This window comes from Xiphophorus hellerii, chromosome 24, assembly GCF_003331165.1.
Source record: "Xiphophorus hellerii strain 12219 chromosome 24, Xiphophorus_hellerii-4.1, whole genome shotgun sequence".
Lineage (NCBI taxonomy): Eukaryota > Metazoa > Chordata > Actinopteri > Cyprinodontiformes > Poeciliidae > Xiphophorus > Xiphophorus hellerii.
In genome coordinates, this window is record NC_045695.1 from 812,694 (window position 1) to 833,560 (window position 20,867).

Sequence of the window (20,867 nt, forward strand, 5' to 3'; positions counted from 1 at the left end):
GAGACCTGCAGGCTGCCGGGCCTCCAGGACCCACTTCAGGCAACACAGCCTTACAGGAACACCAGAGTTCAGATTAGTTTTGTCACCAATTATTGATCTTTGTGTTGAAGAACTGATGTTTTCTTTCTGATCTGATCCATATTTTAATGGTTTTGTGAGACATTTCTGCTATTTTCATCTCTGCATCATCAGTCATATCGCTGTGACTCAACCTGCAGAACTGATGTTTACATAAAACTGTTTAATAGAGCCATGTTATTAACACTGATAGAACAGAAACTAATTACATCATCACATTTCACAGTAATTTATTACGGTGAAATCAGCCTCAAACCACAGATTTATCCAGAAGAGCCACAACTTTGAGTCACACCAGCGAATGAAAAGCAGCGTCTCTGCAGGCTGCGGTGAAACGAACGCAGCAGCAAAGAGACGACGGTCTGATGACAGATGGAGAACAAACACACCACTGAACATTCTTTAAATAATCGCTGCCATCTGGTCACCAGGCATCATTACTTTTACTCAATTACAGTTAACAAAACCAACAGCCATCAGTTAGCATATGCAGTCGTCCTTCATCACTGAGGAGGACGAGGAGTTCAGGGAAACCCCCGTCTGTCAGGAGGTTCAGCAGCCAGTCACTATCAGGAAGCTTCACCATCAATCAGCCTTTAACACACAGGTCCAGAAAAACAATACATCAACAATATTTAACAACAGATTTAACAGATGCAGCAATATTTCATCAAATGATATGACAGAGATACCAACATTAATTAACTTCACTTGTATTAAAACTGAAGCATTTATGGATTTAAACCAACATTTTAGGAAATGTATTCCAAGTATTGGTGTGAACCAAAAACACTTTATGCCTAATGTTGCAACTTTGATTCTCAAAACTTCCCCATCTGCTCCATCTCCAGCTGCTGTGGTTCTCTTTGTATGTTGAGTCAAACCAACCAAACCCTTTGAGCAACATGTTCCCCTCCACACCTGTGGGGGCGCTGCACCAGGAACCACTGAAGCAAACAAGAAAACCTCCAAACAGGATACTGAGACATCTTCCTTATTCTACAAACTTAAACTAAAATGGCGTAGCGTCAGATTTTAGCGGTTTGAGGATTTCTCTTCTGTTTTTGGCTAAAATGCACAAGTCATTTCTCCTGCTAGCGCTAGGCTAGCATGCTTGTTTTGGTTGTATTTACCCAGAGTGCCGTGTGCTGTAGTCCACTTCCTTCCTTTGGGGCGGTGTCTGGTCCGCTTGGCGTTCACATATGCATTCAAACTGAACCAGAGTTCACTTCAGCCGAACCCAAATCAAGGTTTGAAGGACCAGAGTTCGATTAGCGTTCACACATCCACAACCAAACCGGACTTTCTGGAGTCGGATTAAAGCAGAGTGAACAGAGCTGGTGTGAATGCAACCTAAAGCTAAGCAAGTGATCCAAGATCGTAAACGTAAAAATAAAAGTAAAGGTTAACGAATTAATTAAGAGAAAATATCAATAATTAGGATGTTAATAACTGTTATTTACCAGTAAGTAACATTTTGCAAAAGCATATTCAAAGTTATTAAAGAAAAAAAGACAATAATTGTCAACAAGACAATTAGCAGCTTCAGCTTTTGTTTACAATAGTCAAACTGCTAGTTAATGAATGGATTCCACATCTCTAATTTTATGTCTTAATATTATTAAAATGTGTTTCAGACAGATTCATCTGTTACAGTTAAACCAGTTTCTATATTAAACCTCTTCTGGTGTCTGATGTGAACAGGAATCACCCAGTAACGTGTTCAGAGTTCAGACATTTTACTGGGATAAAACCAGAAGAAGACGACGATAAGCTAAATGTTCAGCGGCGGCTCAGTCTGCTGAAAGTGAATTTGGGTCACTGAGGAGTTTCTGTCGACCTCAGCAGTTTCATATTCTCTGCATATTTTCTGCTTTAATCGTTTTAGTGTTAAACTGTCGGACAAAACTGCAAACAAAGACGAAGATTAATGTAGATCTGGATCCTAAATGGTCTGATTTTAACCAGTGGGAACATCTTAAACCAGATTAGGAAAATGTGGTTTTAGTTGGACACAAAACAATTGTCCTGGTTGTATGTGGCGACCTTCGCACTGATACAGGAGCTGCAGCCGCATGGCGGTCCGGAGTGTGCTGGGTTTCCTCCAGCGTTCCCAGTAGTTCCCTCCAGCGTTCCCAGTAGTTCCCTCCAGTGTTCCCTGACAGGACGGGACAAGGCGCTGCTCACCGCCTTTGTTCCATCCTGCCGTCTGATTGGCTGTGCCACGGCGCCAACCAACCCGTACTGAGCGGTTGTGAGCAGTTGGAAGTGATGACATCATCGCTGGATGATGTTTGAGTTGGACGCCGCCGGGACTCAGCGGCTCATCCAGAACTCCGTTTTCCATCTTTCATTTTAACATCCCAGCTTCTGTTGTCGACCTTTCACATTTGTTCTGCTTGTTTTCTTCATTTTTCCCAGAAAGCTCTGTGTTTCTTCCCCTCCTCCATCCCTTCTTTCCGCTCCTTCCCCTCCCCCCGCGGCTCCTATTCATCCTCCGCCTCATCCCCTCCTCCCTCTCTCCATCCAGCCCTGCGCTCCGCCCACCCGCCTCCTTCCTCCCAGATCCGCTGGCGGCGCTGCCTTTGTCTGCGTCCCGTGTGGCTGTGGTTGTGATGAGCCGGGCTGGCAGCAGGCCCGGTTTATGGCGGATTTTCAGCCGGGTTTCCTCCTCAGAGGGCCCGGGGGCGCCGGCCGACCCGCTGCTGCAGACCTCAGCGCTCAGCCCCAACACCACCAGTGCGGCTACTGGTGAGAAAACAAGCAGCACCGTGAAATGTCCAGTTTATCCAGACAGGTTCACTACCTGCAGGGCAGATGTAACGGTTCGGTCGCTCTGATCCAAATAAAAACCGTCAGATTTTGGTCCCAGGCTTTAATGTTCTATAAACTAAAAACAATTAAATGTTTAACTGGTATTTAACTGGTCCATTCTGATTGGTGAATTTTGCAAACATCAGCAACTTTTACAACACAGAGAGATTTTCTGCTCTGAGCAAAACTAGTTTAACGCCACAAAATATCATATGAGTTTATTTTTTACAACATCTATTCAAAATCTGTTTCAGTTTTTGAACTAAAGAGTAACTGTTTCACTTTTGTTTTTAGGTCTTAATACCCAGAAAATTATCAAACTAACATAAAATGTTGCAGAAAATGATGTCAAAAAATCACCAAGACCAACCAAAGTGAGTCACAAGCAGCTCTGGAGCTGCAGGCTGGTTTCAAAACAGAAATGTTTCTTATTGCAACTTGTTCTCTGAATTCCTCACCAACATCTCTGCTTCCACTTTAGGAGAATGAAAACTAGAAGCCGTGGTTGTTTAAGGTGGTTTTAAACAGCAGCAGCTCTGAGTCGATGAAGGTTCAGAGCCGGAACGTTTCAGATCTGATGCCAGCAGACGGAGGATTCAGGAACCTTCCAGAAGGGAAAACCTCAGGCCATCTCCAGCGAATGTAACGAAGGAAGAAAATGAGAGGCATGTTCTGGGGAAAGCTGAGTTCTGTCTGTGTGTTTCTACAACTGGGTCATCAGGTCGTTGCTGCAACATGTGCAAAGGGCTCAGCAGGGAACATTTTCAGAATACATGGTGTCACTCAGATGCTGCTCTGCTGCAGGATTTCATGACGTGTTCTCAAAGAAACTGTGCCAAACTATGCTAAGACACATTATGTTTCATAGCATGTTGTTATGCTACCGGGCATTAGCTTACAATTTCAGGTTATACCAAAAGCTATTGGCCCCCCTGATAGATTTTGGTTTAAAGTGATTGATTATAAAACATGTTTATTTGTTCTGGAAGCCATAAAAACATTTGGCCGCGGCTCAGTTAGCATTCTGACATGAATCTGATTGGACAGTCAGTGAAGATTACAGCTAAAGATGACCTCGATGTTAACGAGAACTTTCACCTCAAAGACTTTGAGCTCATCCTGATGCATAAATGATCAAAATACCAGAGGAAACATTCAAACAGTAATATATATTATATATTTCCATTCATTATTAAGAGGAGAATAAACCGTTTTCATTTTTGATCGATGCTCGACTCACTTCCTGTCAGAAAGATGATAATTATAATCCTGAATCAGAGTCGGTGTCGGCGCTAAAGATTCAAACTGGATCTAAATGTTCAGATTTAAAGACTCAACATGATTGTTGATTTGTGACTGGATCTTTCTGAACATTATAAATAACGTACCAAGTTGCTGATGCCTCCTACACAGACGGTTTGTGTTTAGTTATGAAACATGTTGGACCTGAAACTCCTTCCTGCTTTGATCAGGTAAAGAGACGATGCAGCTGCTCAGAAATCACGTTTTAAACCCGTCGCCATCATGAGGGTCAACTGGACTCGGTTTATCTGTCCACCTCTGTCCCGCCCCCATTACCCGCCCCACTGCTCAGGTTTCGTCCCTGAGGACAGAGGACGGGGTGAGGGACAGAAACATGATGATGAGTTTCAAGACGAAAGCCGTTTCGGGTTAAAATAGATTCATTTTTAATTGGTAAATCAAACTGTTGGCATGGAAACCCCAAAAAATGGCTCTTCCAGCTCCAACATTTGGACATCTTTCATTCTCTTCAATCACCAAAACACATCATTAATATGAAATATGAATCTTCCTCCTCCAATCCTCTTTCACGTCATCAAGTGAAACCAGTAAAACCAGTGGCTAACTGGTGCTGAGCAGACCAAGGCTTTGTGGCTCTTCCTCACTGCTGGAGCATCTCACCGTGACATCACCTCGCCTGTGTTCATGTGAAAGCTCATCCACACTAACACACACACACACACACACACACACACTCGGCGTGGTGTAACACCATCTGTCAGGGGGGATAATGAGGGTCACGACCTCCTGTCACCCCGCCTCATTCTCATTACGGAGCTGACATTTTAACAAGAGCAGCAACCGGAGCGTTCAGCACCACAACAAAAACACCAGGAGCGCCGAGAAAACAAGACGACGCAAAGTTTGATAATTTACAGGATTGATCAGGATCATTTCCATTCTGATGCCGTTCCACAATGAAACCTCATCATCAGACTGAAACCTCATCATCAGACTGAAACCTCATCATCACAATGAAACTTCATTATCACAATCAAACCTTATCATCACAATCAAACCTCATCATCACAATCAAACCTCATCATCACAGTGAAACTTCATTATCACAATCAAATCTTATCATCGCAATCAAACCTCATTGTCACAATCAAACCTCATCATCACAATTAGGCCTGTCGCGATAAACGATAAATCGATTAATCGTACGATAAATTAAAACTATCGACGTCATTTTAATTATCGGCATTATCGTCTCTTCCGGCCTTTTTCTCTTTCTGTTAATGACACTGAATGAAAGGTGCTCTCCACTGACTCCTCCCTTCCTCATTTCCTTAGTGTAAAGCCCAGCGCACACGACACGATGGCCGATTGTCGGCCCATTTTCAAAACCTGACAGATCACACATTAGCCGACAGAAATCCTTGGTATAACGGTTCGATCGGGTTCGTTCCTGCCGTGTGGTGTCCAACAATGGGCACAAAATAATGGCTACCAGTCCAGTGAACTAATTTTAAAACCAGGCATTAATCAATGCTTTACTACAATCTACCTGCAATGAATGTGGCTAGTGTCAGCGTAAAGTCCTGACTGAATGAAAATCATTATAACCTATTTATGTCACGTTAACGAAGAACAGCTGAAAAGTTACCGGGTTTATCAACTGCGGTAGCAATTTCGCTCCAACTCCTCCCCTTGTCATTTCTATATTCTTTGCATGTTGAATAAACATTAATGTTGTTTCCACATATCATCTCCAATGTCCGCTGGACTTCGGGTTGCGCCGTTTCAGCTGTTTGGGATTCCCCGACGTAATTTCCCCTCAGAAAGCACGGAGGAGAATCCGCGCTTTCTGATTGGCTGCCTGTCACATTCAACAGGCTGCGTTAAGATCCCAGTCGGGGAAAACCCTGATTTAGATCGGAGCGGCAACGAAGATCTACCGTAACACACCACACAATCTTAGAAAGACCAACGATTTAAGATTGTTGTAAAGGGCAAAATAGGAGCAAAAATCATGTAGTGTGAATTATTGCATCAGGTAGTCGATGTGCCCATCTTCTCTATTTAAATCTAATTATTACTGAAGGGCAACATAATATACAGACTTCATAATCTGCACTCTTTTGGTTGAATGCAGTATTTATTTCCACTTTTACTTTATGTTGTTTAGGTTTTTTTTTCAAGTGCGTTTTTTGTTAATGGAGACTGAGAATCCATTTTATTTTCGTTTTTGGTTGTTTTGTTTATTTTGTTTATCAGTTCCAGTGTTTAGTGTTCTTTTGAAAATAAAGTGTATCTATCTTTGGCAGGAAATCGCATGCATTATTACGTCATTTCCATTAAATCAGTGTAAAAAGGTCTTCAAACAATATTATCGTTTATCGCAATAATTTTTGAGACAATTAATCGCTCAGCAAAATTTGCTATCGTGACAGGCCTAATCACAATCAAACCTCATCATCACAGTGAAACCTCATCATCACAATCAAACCTCATCATTACAATGAAACTTCATTATCACAGTGAAACCTCATCATCAGACTGAAACCTCATCATCACAATCAAACCTCATCATCACAGTGAAACTTCATTATCACAATCAAATCTTATCATCGCAATCGAACCTCATCGTCACAATCAAACCTCATCATCACAATCAAACCTCATCATCACAATCAAACCTCATCATCACAATCAAACCTCAGCATCACAATCAAACCTCATCATCACAATCAAACCTCATCGTCACAATCAAACCTCATCATTACAATGAAACTTCATTATCACAGTGAAAATAATTCTGATAAACCGATTATATCTGACGGTTTAAAGAAGCCTGGAGTTTGTCCAGCTTATTATGGTTCCAAACCAGATCAGTGACATTCTGACAACCTGCAGCTTACAGTTACAACCCACCGCTGTGCAGACGACACGCGGCTCTCCTGATAAAATCAGATATTCCAGTTTCACGGCACAACTTGGACTGGATGGGAACAAACTTCTTGAATTTAAATGAGAGAAAAACATAAAACCCTGATGTTTGAGTCCATATCACTTACAAAATTAAAACATCTTGACTTTTTATTTGATCCAGGTTTTAAATTTGAAACAGAATCCTAAATACATCCAAGTGTATGATTTATTTAACAGACCTAAAAACTTTTGATTTATATCCGGCCACTCCTCCTGTCTGTGCCGCCTCTGCTGCAGCTGCTGCAGAATCCTGCCATCTCAGTCTAATTTTACCAAAGTTACACGAGTCAAACTTTAGATTTTGAGGAGGAAGTCCTGTTTTTATGGAGGAAGCTCCCACCAGTCTTCTGCTTGAGTGTTTTAAATCTTGAGTAATTGTGTATTTGATTTTGGTTTTAATCGTCCTAAATAATCAAAATGATTTTGTCAAGAGCAGAAACTTTCCGCTCAGTCAACCTCGTTTTCTCAGGTATAACTAATATTCAGACTCTTTGCATCGACTCCCAGAGATCAGCAGCATCTTCCAGGAGGAGCTTCAGATTTAAAGCCCTTCAGCTACCTGAAACACACAGGTGTGTGTGTGTGTGTGTATGTGTGTGTTTCTACTGCAGTGAGGCTGCAGCCAGCCTTTGCTGTATTGCAGCATTACAGCTTTACTGTTCCAGAGACTGAGCACACCTTGGGTATTCTGCAGCACAACACACACACACACACACGCACACACCCACACACACACACACACACCCTGTGGTGAAATGTGTGTGTTCGCTCTCTCCAGATCTCGGCTCGTTTGTAACCCTGACACGCTCCCAGGCTGACAGCAGATACCTGCCAGTGACACCAGTAAAACCAGTTTAATGGAGTTTCTCGCCCCCCTCCCACCTTAATCTGATTTTGCCACATGATTGGACGTTTGGCTGTGGCTGCAGCCGCAGGCGGCATCGTCTGCATAATCTGGTGCTGATGGGACATCTGGGTGGAGCGGAGCCAGAACATCTGTCAGAGCATCTGGACCAGAGGAGAGCGCAACGCTGGCGTCGCTAACAGGAAGGTCAAAGTTCACGTCACCTCAAACACCCAGAGATCCTCAGTACGGGTTCAGTTACTTAAAGCTGCAGAATGAAACTTTATAAAATTATTTTATTACATATTTGTTGAAATGTCAGAATGTGGTGACAGGATGATATGAAACTGATCCTCTCTCTGCTCTGCTAACTAGAAACAACCAATCAGAGCCAGGAGGCGGGACTTAGCGCTGTCAGTCATGTGGCGCTGCTCATCCTGCCCTTTGCTCTCTGCTATGCTCCAGCTAGCACAGGCTGTCATGAATGCTAGGGCTAGTTAGCATAGCCGTTAACAGTTTTCCTTTAATGATAAGTTTCTCCGCCATTAACACATTCAGCAGTGAATACATGGGGATGATTGACAGTACTAAGCCCCGCCTCCTGGCTCTGATTGGTTGTGGATTAGAGCGGTGACAGTTTTAATAAAAATGTAAAATCATTTTCTTTATAAAGTTTCACCCTGCAGCTGTGATGACGCTGCTGCGTCTCTATCTCCGTCCACAGCCGGTTCTCCATGCACTGATGAGCAGGAAACGTTGACTTCATTCTGGGTTCTGACCCGGACCGGACTTCCCATCCGTGACGGAGTCCGATTCCCAACATGCAGCAGTCAGGCCTTTTAGGGGACGAAGGCAGGAGGATTTATCTATCTCATATGAGAATCCTCAAAGTTCATTTTGGTCCGAAACGAAGCGAGGCCGGAGCGTGGGCGAGTGTCCGGATCAGAGAGCCTGAATGGATAATTTCCCCCGGCTTCATCCGACTGCTGACTCAGGGGAAAAGTCCAGATTGCTTTTGGAAGAGGATGAAAGTGACTTTTTAGAGAGAGGGAGCGTGAAAGGAGGAGGATTTATGTTCAATTTCATTAAGTTTTTGGCCGCAGGAAGACGCCTGCAGGTTGGTGACGGGCTTATCTGGCGCCAGAACCCGTCCCTGTCCGATTGCCGCCTATTGACCGAACCTTCAAACCTGTCTGATAAAAAAACAGCAGAACATCAAGTCCAGTGATCAAGGTGACAATAAAAGGGCGGGACCGTTTACAGCAGAGGAGACGTCTGTGGAGCTCAGAGAGATTTAAACGGCTCAGTCAAATCCTCAACTACCTGAAATCTAGAGGTTAAAATAACTCAGCGACGAGTCAGTGGACAAATGCTGACCAGGATATCCAACAGTAAGACACAAATGTGTTTAAATCATTTGAGTAGACATTAATTATTGCACTTCTTTATAAAGAAGTTTCATTTTTCTTTGTGTCAGATTTAAAATCTTCCAGAAGAATCCAGATTGGGATTAAAATCTAACTGTGAAAAGCAGCAGCAGCTCATCCAGGCAGAGAAAGTTTTAGTGAGGCTGCAGGTCTCAGCTGAACGTTTCCAGTCCTGTTTGGTTAAAAAATGTTTTTATCTAAGATCTATTTTATCTGACAGTGTGGATGTGTTTCAGCTGCTCCTCTTTCCTCTCAGCGTTTCCAGGTGCTGCAAACATCCAGCCGCGTTTCTGACGCCGACTGATGGCGCCGCCCAGCAGGACCTCCAGACCCGTTTCCCTCCAGCTGAGAGAAACGCATTGACGCTGCGTTAACCAGCAGGAAACATGGACACACACACACACACACACACACACACACACACACACACACACACACACACACGACTTCCCCTGAAGATTTACAGACAACATTACAACAATCAGCTGCAGCTACATTGCTAACAGCACACAGGCTGGAGGAGTTCATTAAACTCCACATTATAAACATAATTGACTGAAGACAAATTCAGGACACGACTCTGTACATACAGCAGAGCTAATGGAGCTCAGAGAGACGGGAGGAATCCCTGGAGACGCAGCGAACACCGTTTAGTCTGAGAGCAGAAACAAAGAGGGACAAAGAGGGACAACCTGTCTGCAGGACGGGAGGAGAGACAAACGTCCGTCCGTCTGTCTGTCTGTCTGGTAATCCAGAGTCCTCTCTCTCTAGTGACGCTCCCCAGATTCTTTCTGGGAAGATCCAGCACTGATGCAAACTCCTCAGCAAGGAAAGTCGCTACATGATGTCATCACCTAATTTGCATGTTTGGTCATGTGATCCAGGCAGTAGAAGAAGCTAAACTACTGTAGACGTGTTTAAACCTACAGATGAACTTTATGTGCGACAGTTTCAGAGAAAAAATAAAATCCTTAATGTTCCCAACCAGCAACTTCAGGCCCCTTTCTGGGCCCGGCCCCAGAAAGGTTTGGGCCGGCCCTGCTGTCAAGGCAACAGGTGAGCAACGAAACGCTGCAAACAATTCATGAGCCGAGGAACGAGGAATTGGTGCCACGAGTTACTGATGAGAAGCTCTGATCAAATGTAAAAATGCTTTTATATGATATCAATACATTTATATTCTATTAAAGAAAAGCCAGTTTGTCTGGATTTCTGGACTCTGATGAGGACGAAGTCCTGAAGCGCCTCGTTAGTCTGACACAAACATGGCTCCAGATCATCCAATCACACCACAGACATCGTTTGTTCCTCTCGTTTCCCACAACTTCAGACTTTCTGTTTCATCTGATCTGAAAGCTGCTGCTCTTCTTCATTAACCGAGTGAGAACTTGGAGAGTTTCTCCTCCAAACCGCCTGCATGGCGACAGGAAAACAAACATCAACTTCCAACAGAGACGGAGCAGATCGGAGCCAGACGTTCGCTCCTTTCACCAACTTCAACAACTTCCCTCGGCTTTCTGCCTGCCTCCTCCTCTCCATGAGACCGACTGGAGGGTGTTTGGGGGGGTCAGAGGGGGGCGGAGAGCCCTGGGGGGGTTATGGGGGTATGTGGGGGGTTATGGGGGGGTATGGGGGTATGTGGGGGGTTATGGGGGCTCAGGTCGCTGGATGAAGCTGTGGATAACCTGCTGGACGGAGCGACATCAGGAGATGAGAACCGTGTCGCCTCCATAACGATTCATGGAAGCGGCAGGAATTCAGACAGACCGAGGAAGACTCTGAGGATGACGATGGTGGGGGGGTGAGGAAGAGGCAGCAGAGAGACGGAGCGCCAGCGATGGGGGATTTCTTTCTCACTCGTTGTTCAATGGCTCGAGCTAAAGACCCACCTCCCCCCTTCTGGGACTGGTGGATGATGAAGAGCGAGGATACCTCCAACCAGCCGGTTACCGTGGTAACCGAGACCCTCTGCATGGAGTGGGGGGTAAAGAGACAAACCAAAGGGATGAAGTGGATAAAAAAGAGAGGCAGAGGACGAGGAGAATGAGGCTGTTTGACACCAGACAAAATTTTAAATACCTCTCTTACCCCCCTGCTCCTGCTCTTACCCCTCTGCTCTCTCTCTTACCCTTCTGCTCTCTCTCTTACCCCCTCCATCCCCCTGCAGAGTGAAACAGGTTTTTAGTCCCCAGAAGCTCTCCTCCTCCTCTTCCTCCTCCTCCTCTTCCTCCTCCTCCTCTCCCTCCTCTTCCTCCTCTTCCTCCTCCTCCTCCTCCTCCTCCTCTTCCTCCTCCTCCTCTTCCTCCTCTCCCTCCTCTTCCTCCTCCTCCTCCTCCTCCTCCGAGCTAATTAAAAACTCTGATTTGTTTTTATTTTTGTGCCAAAAACATGAAGCTGACAGAAACCAGAGCAACATGGGAACGTTGGTTATGATGCAAAAACATCTGGATTACATAAAATATGGATTTATAAGTTAGAAAACTAAAATGTTTTCTTATATTTCCTGACCTGAAGAAAACAATTTATATTAATCATGAGGTTCAAACCTGATTAATATAAAATCAGTTATAATAAACTGAAAGAAAACAACAAGTTCAACCAGTTTTTTGAAACATCTCAACATCGGTGTACCTCAGGGTTAGATACTTGGCCTTCTGCTTTTTAGTTGTGTACATGTAAACTTTATTTTAAGAATTTACAAACACTTTAAAGTCCTGCAAACCAAGAACCAGAGATGGGCACAAATACGCTAATAAACTAATAACAGAGCTAATTTTTCCTTTAGCGCTTTTAAAATTTTCCAGATAAATTCCTAAGTACTGATTTATTGATCTGTTTTGAATAATTTAGTTATCGACTGTCAATTCTTCAGGTAGTTAGACGTTTCTATTCATGCTCTTATTATTCTAAGACTAAAATCCCAGACAGAAAAGAACAGCTGACACCTGGAGTACTTTATCCACAGAATCCAGAAACATCTACAAACAGCTTCATAAATCTATAAAACTGAGGCTGGTTACAGGGAGGGAACAGAATATATTAAATATATCATCATAATACCCCTAAGGACGGTTTACAAAGCGATATCTGTTGGTTGACATATTCTTAGTGTCATAAAAACACATTCTGCATGGCAATAAGATGTTCAGGCTGTTGGATGGATTCCCTCTGCAGAAAACAGATTAGAGAGTCCATGGCGCTCAGAGAGACTTTAAATATTTCACTCAACTTGAGAACAAAAAGAAAAAACTTCAGAGGAGCATTTAATGTAAAAACTAGAATAACATCTTCTGCTCTGAGTTCAGGGGTTTTCCTAGCTATAGGAGGGAGAATTCTAATTTTCTGACTGTCACTAAATGCACCACAATTGGATCATATTCATATAATTGCATGTAAACATGCTGATGTGAGGCTCTGATGGAAAACAGACACTAAATTAGAAAATGCCGTTTCAAATCGACTTCCAGCTGCAGCAGCTTGATGGAAACTTTTTACACACATTATTTAAAAAGAAAAAGTCAAACTTCAGCCAAAACAGGGAAGAGAAAATGTAGATAAATGCAAACATAGAGATGAAGATATAAAACATGAGTGAGTCTCTGACCCAGGCCGGTTTGGATCAGTACCGGCTATCAGCCGGGTTTAAACAGCCGGCAGATGAAACCAACTGAAGACAGAAAATGAAGGAAACTTTTATAAAGAAAACAAGCTTCTCAAAAATGACGCAACCTGCAGGAAATATAACAGGAAGTGGAGAAAAACGATCCATTATCAAGTTTATTTGACATTAATAGAAGCTTCATTATGAAACTGAACACATGGAGCAGAAAGTTACAGCCACGTTTTAAAACCAACCTGCACACCAACACATTCACAGACTCACTTCTTTCTCTCTACATAGAAAATAAATCAGAAATATTAGACATAACTGCTCAGTTTTAGTCCCGGTCCTTCACCGCAGGGTTGGTTTAAAAACCTCATAAAGTCATTTTGTGAGTTTAATCTCCTCAGTCAGTCAGTTTACGTCCATGAAGACGGAAATAAAGAAACTCAGTTTTCTAAGAGTTATATCGGCGCTGAATCTGTCTTACCGTAAATCAGATCAAACTTCTCATGATATCACAGATGAAATCTGCAGACATGAAACCAGCAACATGCAAACCTCACCACAGTCTGCATCCCAGTGACTGAAGACTAAATTTAACTTTTAACTGTTAAATCAGCTGAAAAACTAACAACAGAAAGAAATAAGTGAAATAATTTCTTAGGCCTCGACGTCCACCAGGTTTCCTGAGCTGTTTGTTTTCAAGCATCAGAAAACGTTTGTTATAACTCTTAAAATAATTAATGTTACACATAATCAGGCAACTATAGCCCCTCATGTTGCATAGCAACAGTGGCCCACAAAACAAAATGTTGAAGTTTCACAATAAATGCTTGAAAACCTGAAATGAGTCAACATGCAGGATTGTTTTAACCTTTTAAAATGACAACAGATGAATTCCTTCAGTCTGAATCACATAAAACTAGAACTTATCCAGAACAACACAGAGGTCCGTTTTTATTTTCCAAATTATTAAACACAAACATTTAGGAGATTACCACAAATGAAGTTCAGCAAAAACCCAAAATCAGCAGCGTGTGAAAACTCAACCAGACCAAACGTTGCAGAGGTTCGATGTTAAACACGTTACTAATGCAGTAATGATACAAAATACAGAAACTCAAAAAGTCAAACTGATATCACAGAGTGATTTATTTCAAGCTTTTATTTGAATCATTCTGACTTACAGCTGATGGAAAACAAAACTTTAGTTTCCCAGACATCAAAAATAAAGAAAACAGGATTTTAGTTCAGATATGATGTAATAGTTGTAATCAACCGCAGGAAGACACTGATCCAGCAGAAAATCATCTAAAGAGTCCACAAACATCACAGTTAAAAGGATCTGGAGTTCTGCAGCCTGGCATATTAACGGAAAGTTCAGCGGAAGAAAAAAGTGTAGCAAGCAAAGGAGATAACCGGAGGAGAGGATTTTAAAATAAAACAAATTCAACAACAAAGAAAATCTCTGGGACGTTGTTGGAAAGAGGAATGACAGCAGAACCAACGAAGAAGAGCTGAAGGACACAAACTGGACTTCCTGAACCGAACAGAACCGCAGGCTGAGCTCCTCCGTGCTACGCCACACTAACGCAGTAATTCAGGCAAGGACTTTAACTACACACACATTTCTATATTAAAAATCATGTTTTTGTTCTTATAAAATATTGTAATCCAGTAAAATTGGACTGAAGTTTGTGTTTCTTTGGCTGTGAGCTGATTTGGGCTCATGATGGATTCAGACCCAGAAACACTTCAGGTGTTTTCCAGCTTTTATCGTCTGAATGCAAATGAAGCGCCGCAAATTTAATGTGAGCAGTTTTACATTTAATGCAGCATAATGAAGCAAAGTCTAATAAAACACGGTGACGACCCAGAAGAACACACACACACACACACACACACACACACACAGAGACATGAATGCATGGCGCTGAGTCTGCTGGGAGCCTCTCCACCTGCAACCTGCTGATAATGAAGCTGTATTTCAGCCACCTGAAGGCAGGCAGCCATCTGCTACCCCTTCCTCAGCATCATCATCATCACTCTGCTACAGGGGCCGAGGGACCGCAGCGTTTAGGACCGTCCCGTCAATAACATGACACTTTCATTAGAGCGCACGCTGGGGCACACAGCCGACGACAGGTTATGACAAATAAAACTAAACGCCGTCGTCTCGCCGGCGTCGTTATCCTCAGACTGACGGGAGGCGAAGGAACCGCCTGCATGCAGCAGCAGCCGCGTCTACATGAGAACCTTCAGGTGAGAAAGAAAAGCTGCACTTTCTAAAACTTCTCCAAATCTCTCAGATCATGAGGAAACTTCTCTTCTGGGGACGGCATCCATGTTTGGACTCGTTCATCTCCACTTTCTAACAAACTACTGAAGGTTTTGGTCAAACTGTCGGGTTTTTGTAACTGTAATTTTATCCACCAGCATGATGCTGCCACCACTGGATTTCATTGCCAGTAATAATGGGGATTCTTTTAGAAAAGTCTCAGAGTTACCGTTTGGTTTAAAAGCTATAAAAAACTTTTTCCCTCCATTATCTTTGACATCTGTGTACATTAACATCCTTTATCTTCTTTTAATAATACTTCCTGTTTCTTTCTGTCAGTAATTATCAGAGATGTATTTTCTCAGTAAAGTCACAAACTCTGACCCATCCTCTATCTTTCAGTTGTTCATTTAAAAGTTCCTGAACTCATAGGATGAATCATTGCTGTTGGTTGCAAAACCAGCTTAGAATCTGCAGCGAATCCCCAACAAGCTGACTGTGTTCATTTAGTGACCAAAAAGTTCAAATCTTAAAATCTAAAACTGAAGCAATCAACCAAAAAACAGAAAACAGTTCACTTGTTTCTCACCTTGGTGTTTACAGTGACGGTTCTTCATGGTTCCTCCAACCAGTTACAATACAGAATAAAATCCAATGTATTTGAATTTATATCCATTTGGTGGATGTGCGCCCCCTTCGAGATGCCACCCTGGGCAACCGCCCACAAGGCCCAGTATCAAAAACCTCCACTATTTGCTGATTACGTTTAAATAAAAGCAGATACCGACCACAGTTAAACATTTATATTTTCACATGTCCTGTTCAAATTGTTCGGCTGCAGGAGAAAAACAATAAATCGGATAAAAACACGTCAACAGCGACTCAGAGCAGATCAGGGAGGCTGGGGAGAAACAACAAAAAGAGGAAAACATTGGCAGTCGGCAGTCTGACAGTGAAGACAGAAAGAAGATCGGAGGCTCTCATTGGAGGAGAGCTGAAACCATGACAACCATCCAAACTGTTAGCCAACATTTGGAGAATGAGCGCTGCGTGAAGCCTGCTACAGCACCGCTTTAAAAGACTTCCTTACCATAACGCCCCTCTCCACACACACAATCACACACACAAACACAAACTAACTGTTCAGAGTCGGCGCTGCCTCACACTCCGCAGGACCAACACCATGAAGCCATTGTTCCTCGCTCAGAGGGGGAACTTTTAAAAACTGTGGCACTTAAATTAGATTCATCTGAGCTCATTTACAGCTGGGAATTCTTACTGAAGCATTTCAGTCTGTAATTGAAAATATGCTAAAAGTAAAAACTGAAGAGGAAAAGCAGCTTCTCCTGTACAGCAAGAAGATTCACATTTCCAACATGGCCGACTCTCCAAACTACAAAGTGGGCGTCTTTGGCAAAATATTAACGCAAAGAATGAATCATAAACATAAAGAATGAATCATAAACATAAAGAATGAATCATAAACATAAAGAATGAATCATAAACATAAAGAATGAATCATAAACATAAAGCACAAGTCAGAGATTAGTCAGACATATTGGAAAGCAAAAATACTTGTTTATGAAATCATTAAATTCAAAGCTAACAACCATTTAATATACATTAAATATAGATAAATGAATAAATCAGGTGAAATGAGGCAATAGATACTGGTGATGAGCTGATTATTAAAGTCACCTCTGACCTTAGCATGCTCATCATAATATTAGCATTGGTGTATTTTTTATCCCCATATTGTGAACATTAAATGTACAAGAAATTTGTGATTCATCAACAGTAGAATAAGAGAACATTAATCAGAAAATACAGCTGATAAAGAATACAGCAGTCTGACTTAACCAAGCAAGCTAACGTTAACGTCACATCCAAAGCTAATTATGGTGAGTTTTCAGAATTAAAAGGTTTAATTTCTTCTCCAAGTAGAACACGTCTGGGAAGATAATTTCAGAGAATACTAACAACGAATTTAATTCAGAAAAGCAAATTTCTGTTTAGTTCTGGCAAAAAAAAGAGAAAATGTGTCACTTTGTATTCACAATTTCTGTTCTAAAAGTTCTGCACATTTTATTCCTGCTCCTGTTTTCTCCCTCTGATTGAACTGATGGTTCAGTGGAAAGTTCCTGCCTTCATTAGCAGATCTGAATCAGCTGTGATGACGCAGAGATGCACTGAAAACCTGCAGAACTCGGGCCGGGCCCTCCAAGACCCAAACTTCTGTTCAGTTCATCAAGCTTACAGCGGATCCTACAATAACAGCATGGACTAATATCTACAATTAACAGGAGATATGCAAGCAGAATATAAAGTGTTTTGTCATGTAGAAGTGCTACAGAATAACTGGTTTGTGGTTTTATAAAACAAAATAATGCAAAACTGCAACATATGTAGATTCAGAGAATCAGAGACGATTTTATTCAAGCAAAAGGTTTTTCAGAAAAAGTCCCCAAAGTATTTCATTTTTAAAGATCTGACCTCGTAAGACCCCAACAATTGCAACATTTCTTTCCTTTCATATCTAAAAAATGCAGAGAATCTCAAAAATCTGAATGAAGCAGCAGCTAACAGAGCAGACAAGTGTTTTCCACAAAGAGCGAGAGCAGCGAGAGAGCAGAGCGAGAGCAGCGAGAGCTCAGCCTGAACTCGTGTAGGAGGTTTGATGATACCCGGAGTTCCCAGTCTGACAGCTCAGCACCAGATTCTTTGGGTTTGCATGAAAACATCAGCGAGCTAACCGCCTCCCTCAGTCTGCAGCACGGACACATTTCTGCATCAATGCACCTTCTATGGATCCATAATCACACCATCATCCAGCAGGAGGACAGAAACTGCAGCATTAAAGTGAGCGATGGGGATGATGCTGCGAGGCGTTTGGTCTGCAGCGGCGCTGCGTCTCAAACAGGAGAAACTGAGATGAATTTAGTCCTGCTGAGCTTCAGCTGCAGAAACTGATTTCTCTTCATTATTCCTCCAACATGCAGCTGACGTCACTTTCTGCTGAGGCATGAGCTTCTAAAGCCTGTGGAGTCATCTGAACACGTGCAGATCAAAGAGATTTTTATTATCTGAATTATTCACAAATAATATTCTTACAGGAGGAAAATTTGCACTTGGGTTTCATCTTCTAACTTTTGTAACTTTTCAGGTCCAGAAATGATTATTTAATGATCTGCGGTTCTTTTATCTCATGACCATAAACTACAGAGACAGACTGAACCCGTTTCTGGAAACCAGAACAGGTTCTGGATGCTGTGAGGAACATCTGGAACTGAACTCCAGATGTTCTGCATCGCTGCTTCCTCTCCACACAGAGCATGAGGATGAAGGAACAGCTACACCTGGATCTGTGTTTGAGAGCAACTGATCAGAAACTTCAGTCAGTCTAAACAGAGGAGGTTTAAAAATAAATGAACCTTTAGTCGTGTTCCGTTTCTCTGCAGAAGAACAAAGAAGTAACAGAGAAACTGTGATGAATATGGCGGCAACACGTTCTGCAAAGCTCCAACTCTGAGTCTGCAGACGAGCTAATTGGCTGGCTATGAATTATTCACCCGCAGAGGAAGAGAGCTGAGAATCACTTTTACCTGCTGGACCTGATTATTCTTGGCCGTGTGTGATCACAGATGGTGGAGCATCCAAAACAGAACCTGGATTCAGCCAACCGAGCCGTAACAGAACCTCTCAGCTGCTGTTTGACTACCAGAGAGAATCCAGAATATAAAGATCTGGAGTTTAGAACCAGCTGTGGTTTTATGGTTAGTTTAAAGAAGAGAGCAGAGGATTAAACCTGTAAAACAACAGAAAACAGAGCGAGAGCCGACTGGACTAATGTTCTAACGTCTTCTGCATCAAGTGAAACGTTCAACTGATTACAGAATGCTGATTGGCTGATCGGATAGGGAGACCAGTTTGTAATGTTAAGTTGATTCAGAATACTTTGGGTCATATGGCAATTTAAAAATCTCACCAAAGATGACATGTGGGGTTCCTCAGGGCTCCGTTCTTGGGCCACTTTAACTTACTGCCTGTTACAACTTTGGCAACATCCACGTAAGAATTATTGATGCTCAATTCTGATTTTTTTGTTGAAATCAAACTTTTTACATGATTATCCATACTACTAATTAAATGTGACGGCAATCAGGGTTCTGTGTGAACATTTTACGGCCCCACAGTGACCTGCATCCACAGAAGCATCACACATTTTACCGTCTATGGATAGATTTTAAAGTTCTTGAGGAACTGACAGCATCATCACAAGAGCGTAACTAAAAGGAAACTGATTTTAATAAGTCAGCTTCTCTCATTGTTTACATCCACATCTGGCTTTTTCTGCTGCAGAGTTATGATGCACGTCTCACATCAATGAGGTAAAAGTTAGAAAAATGTGACCTGACCGTTCTGACTGGAGATGTTTTGAAAAGAATCGGCTTCATATCTGATTTAATTCCACATATGAAGTTTTTTTTACAGTAGAAAGTTGGAATTGAGCTGTGGTTGGCATTCGCCTGCTTTGTGAATGTTGTCTTTGTGTCATTTGGCAATTAAAAATCTCAGCAACGATCTGATGCGGGGTTCCTCAAGGCTCCCTTCTTGGAACACTCTTCTTCCAATATTTACATCGTCCGTTACAACCTCTCCTACGACAGATATGATTATTTTAGTTTTTATTTCCACTTGTCCTGTCTCAGCCTTCCAGACGTACCGTATGCAGAACACACACAGGTTATCTAGTGATGGTTTTATAAATGTGTGGTTAACTTTATTAAGTCTGGGATTCTTCTGGCATCAGGTCGAATAATGATGAATGAATCTGTGCTGGTATGACCTTTGACCCTGTTTATGATTTACATTTCTATGTCAATGAGTCAGATTCTCCATAATATTGATGAGTTAATGAGTTTAATTCTAAAAATTCAACAATAAAAAGAAGGTTGCATTGTTTGAATTGCTGAAAAGTCAAAAAGATCCTCCAGTATGATTTAATCAGGTCTCCAAAGGTTCTTGTGAATCTTTTTAAATGCTGTTAATATGAATAAAAATCTAAAAACTGACCAATAAGCTCCAGCTTCTCTCTGCATCCTCTAAGTTTGATGTCATTCAGCGGTAAAAGGACCTGATTCAGCTCATTTCTACTGGAGATACGCAGAGAATCCAGGTTCTACCACTTCAGAAAAGGATTTCTGTGTCTGAGCCCATCCTAAACCTGAAAGTCCTCTCTGAGTTCTGACCGTTCCCCGAACAGAGCGGGCCTGGATCAGAACCTGAAGATAACTTGCTGTTCCAGTACAGACACAGAGCTGAAGTGTGCTGCATTGGAGCGTAAGCTGCAGCATCACCCTGAGCTGCAGCATCACTGCTCTGCCTCTTCTGCAGAGGCCCCAGTGACAGATGGATGAAACTAAAAGACACGCAAACCTCACAAGGGCCCATTATCACCCCGCTCTGTCTGCCTGACAACAAGGATTAAAGGCGCACCATCATCATCACCATCATCATCACCATCAGCAGCACCATCAGCAGCAGCATCATGAGCAGAGCAGCTCCTCTCTCTGCAGTCTGTATCCG

At 42.3% G+C, this 20,867-nt stretch overlaps 1 protein-coding gene across 8 annotated transcripts in view; it reads right to left on the reverse strand.

The window, feature by feature from the left end:
• LOC116716094 (serine/threonine-protein kinase BRSK2-like) overlaps positions 1-20,867 on the reverse strand; it is a 95,616-nt gene that overhangs the window by 74,156 nt on the left and 593 nt on the right. The gene's annotated exons all lie outside the window — the stretch shown is intronic.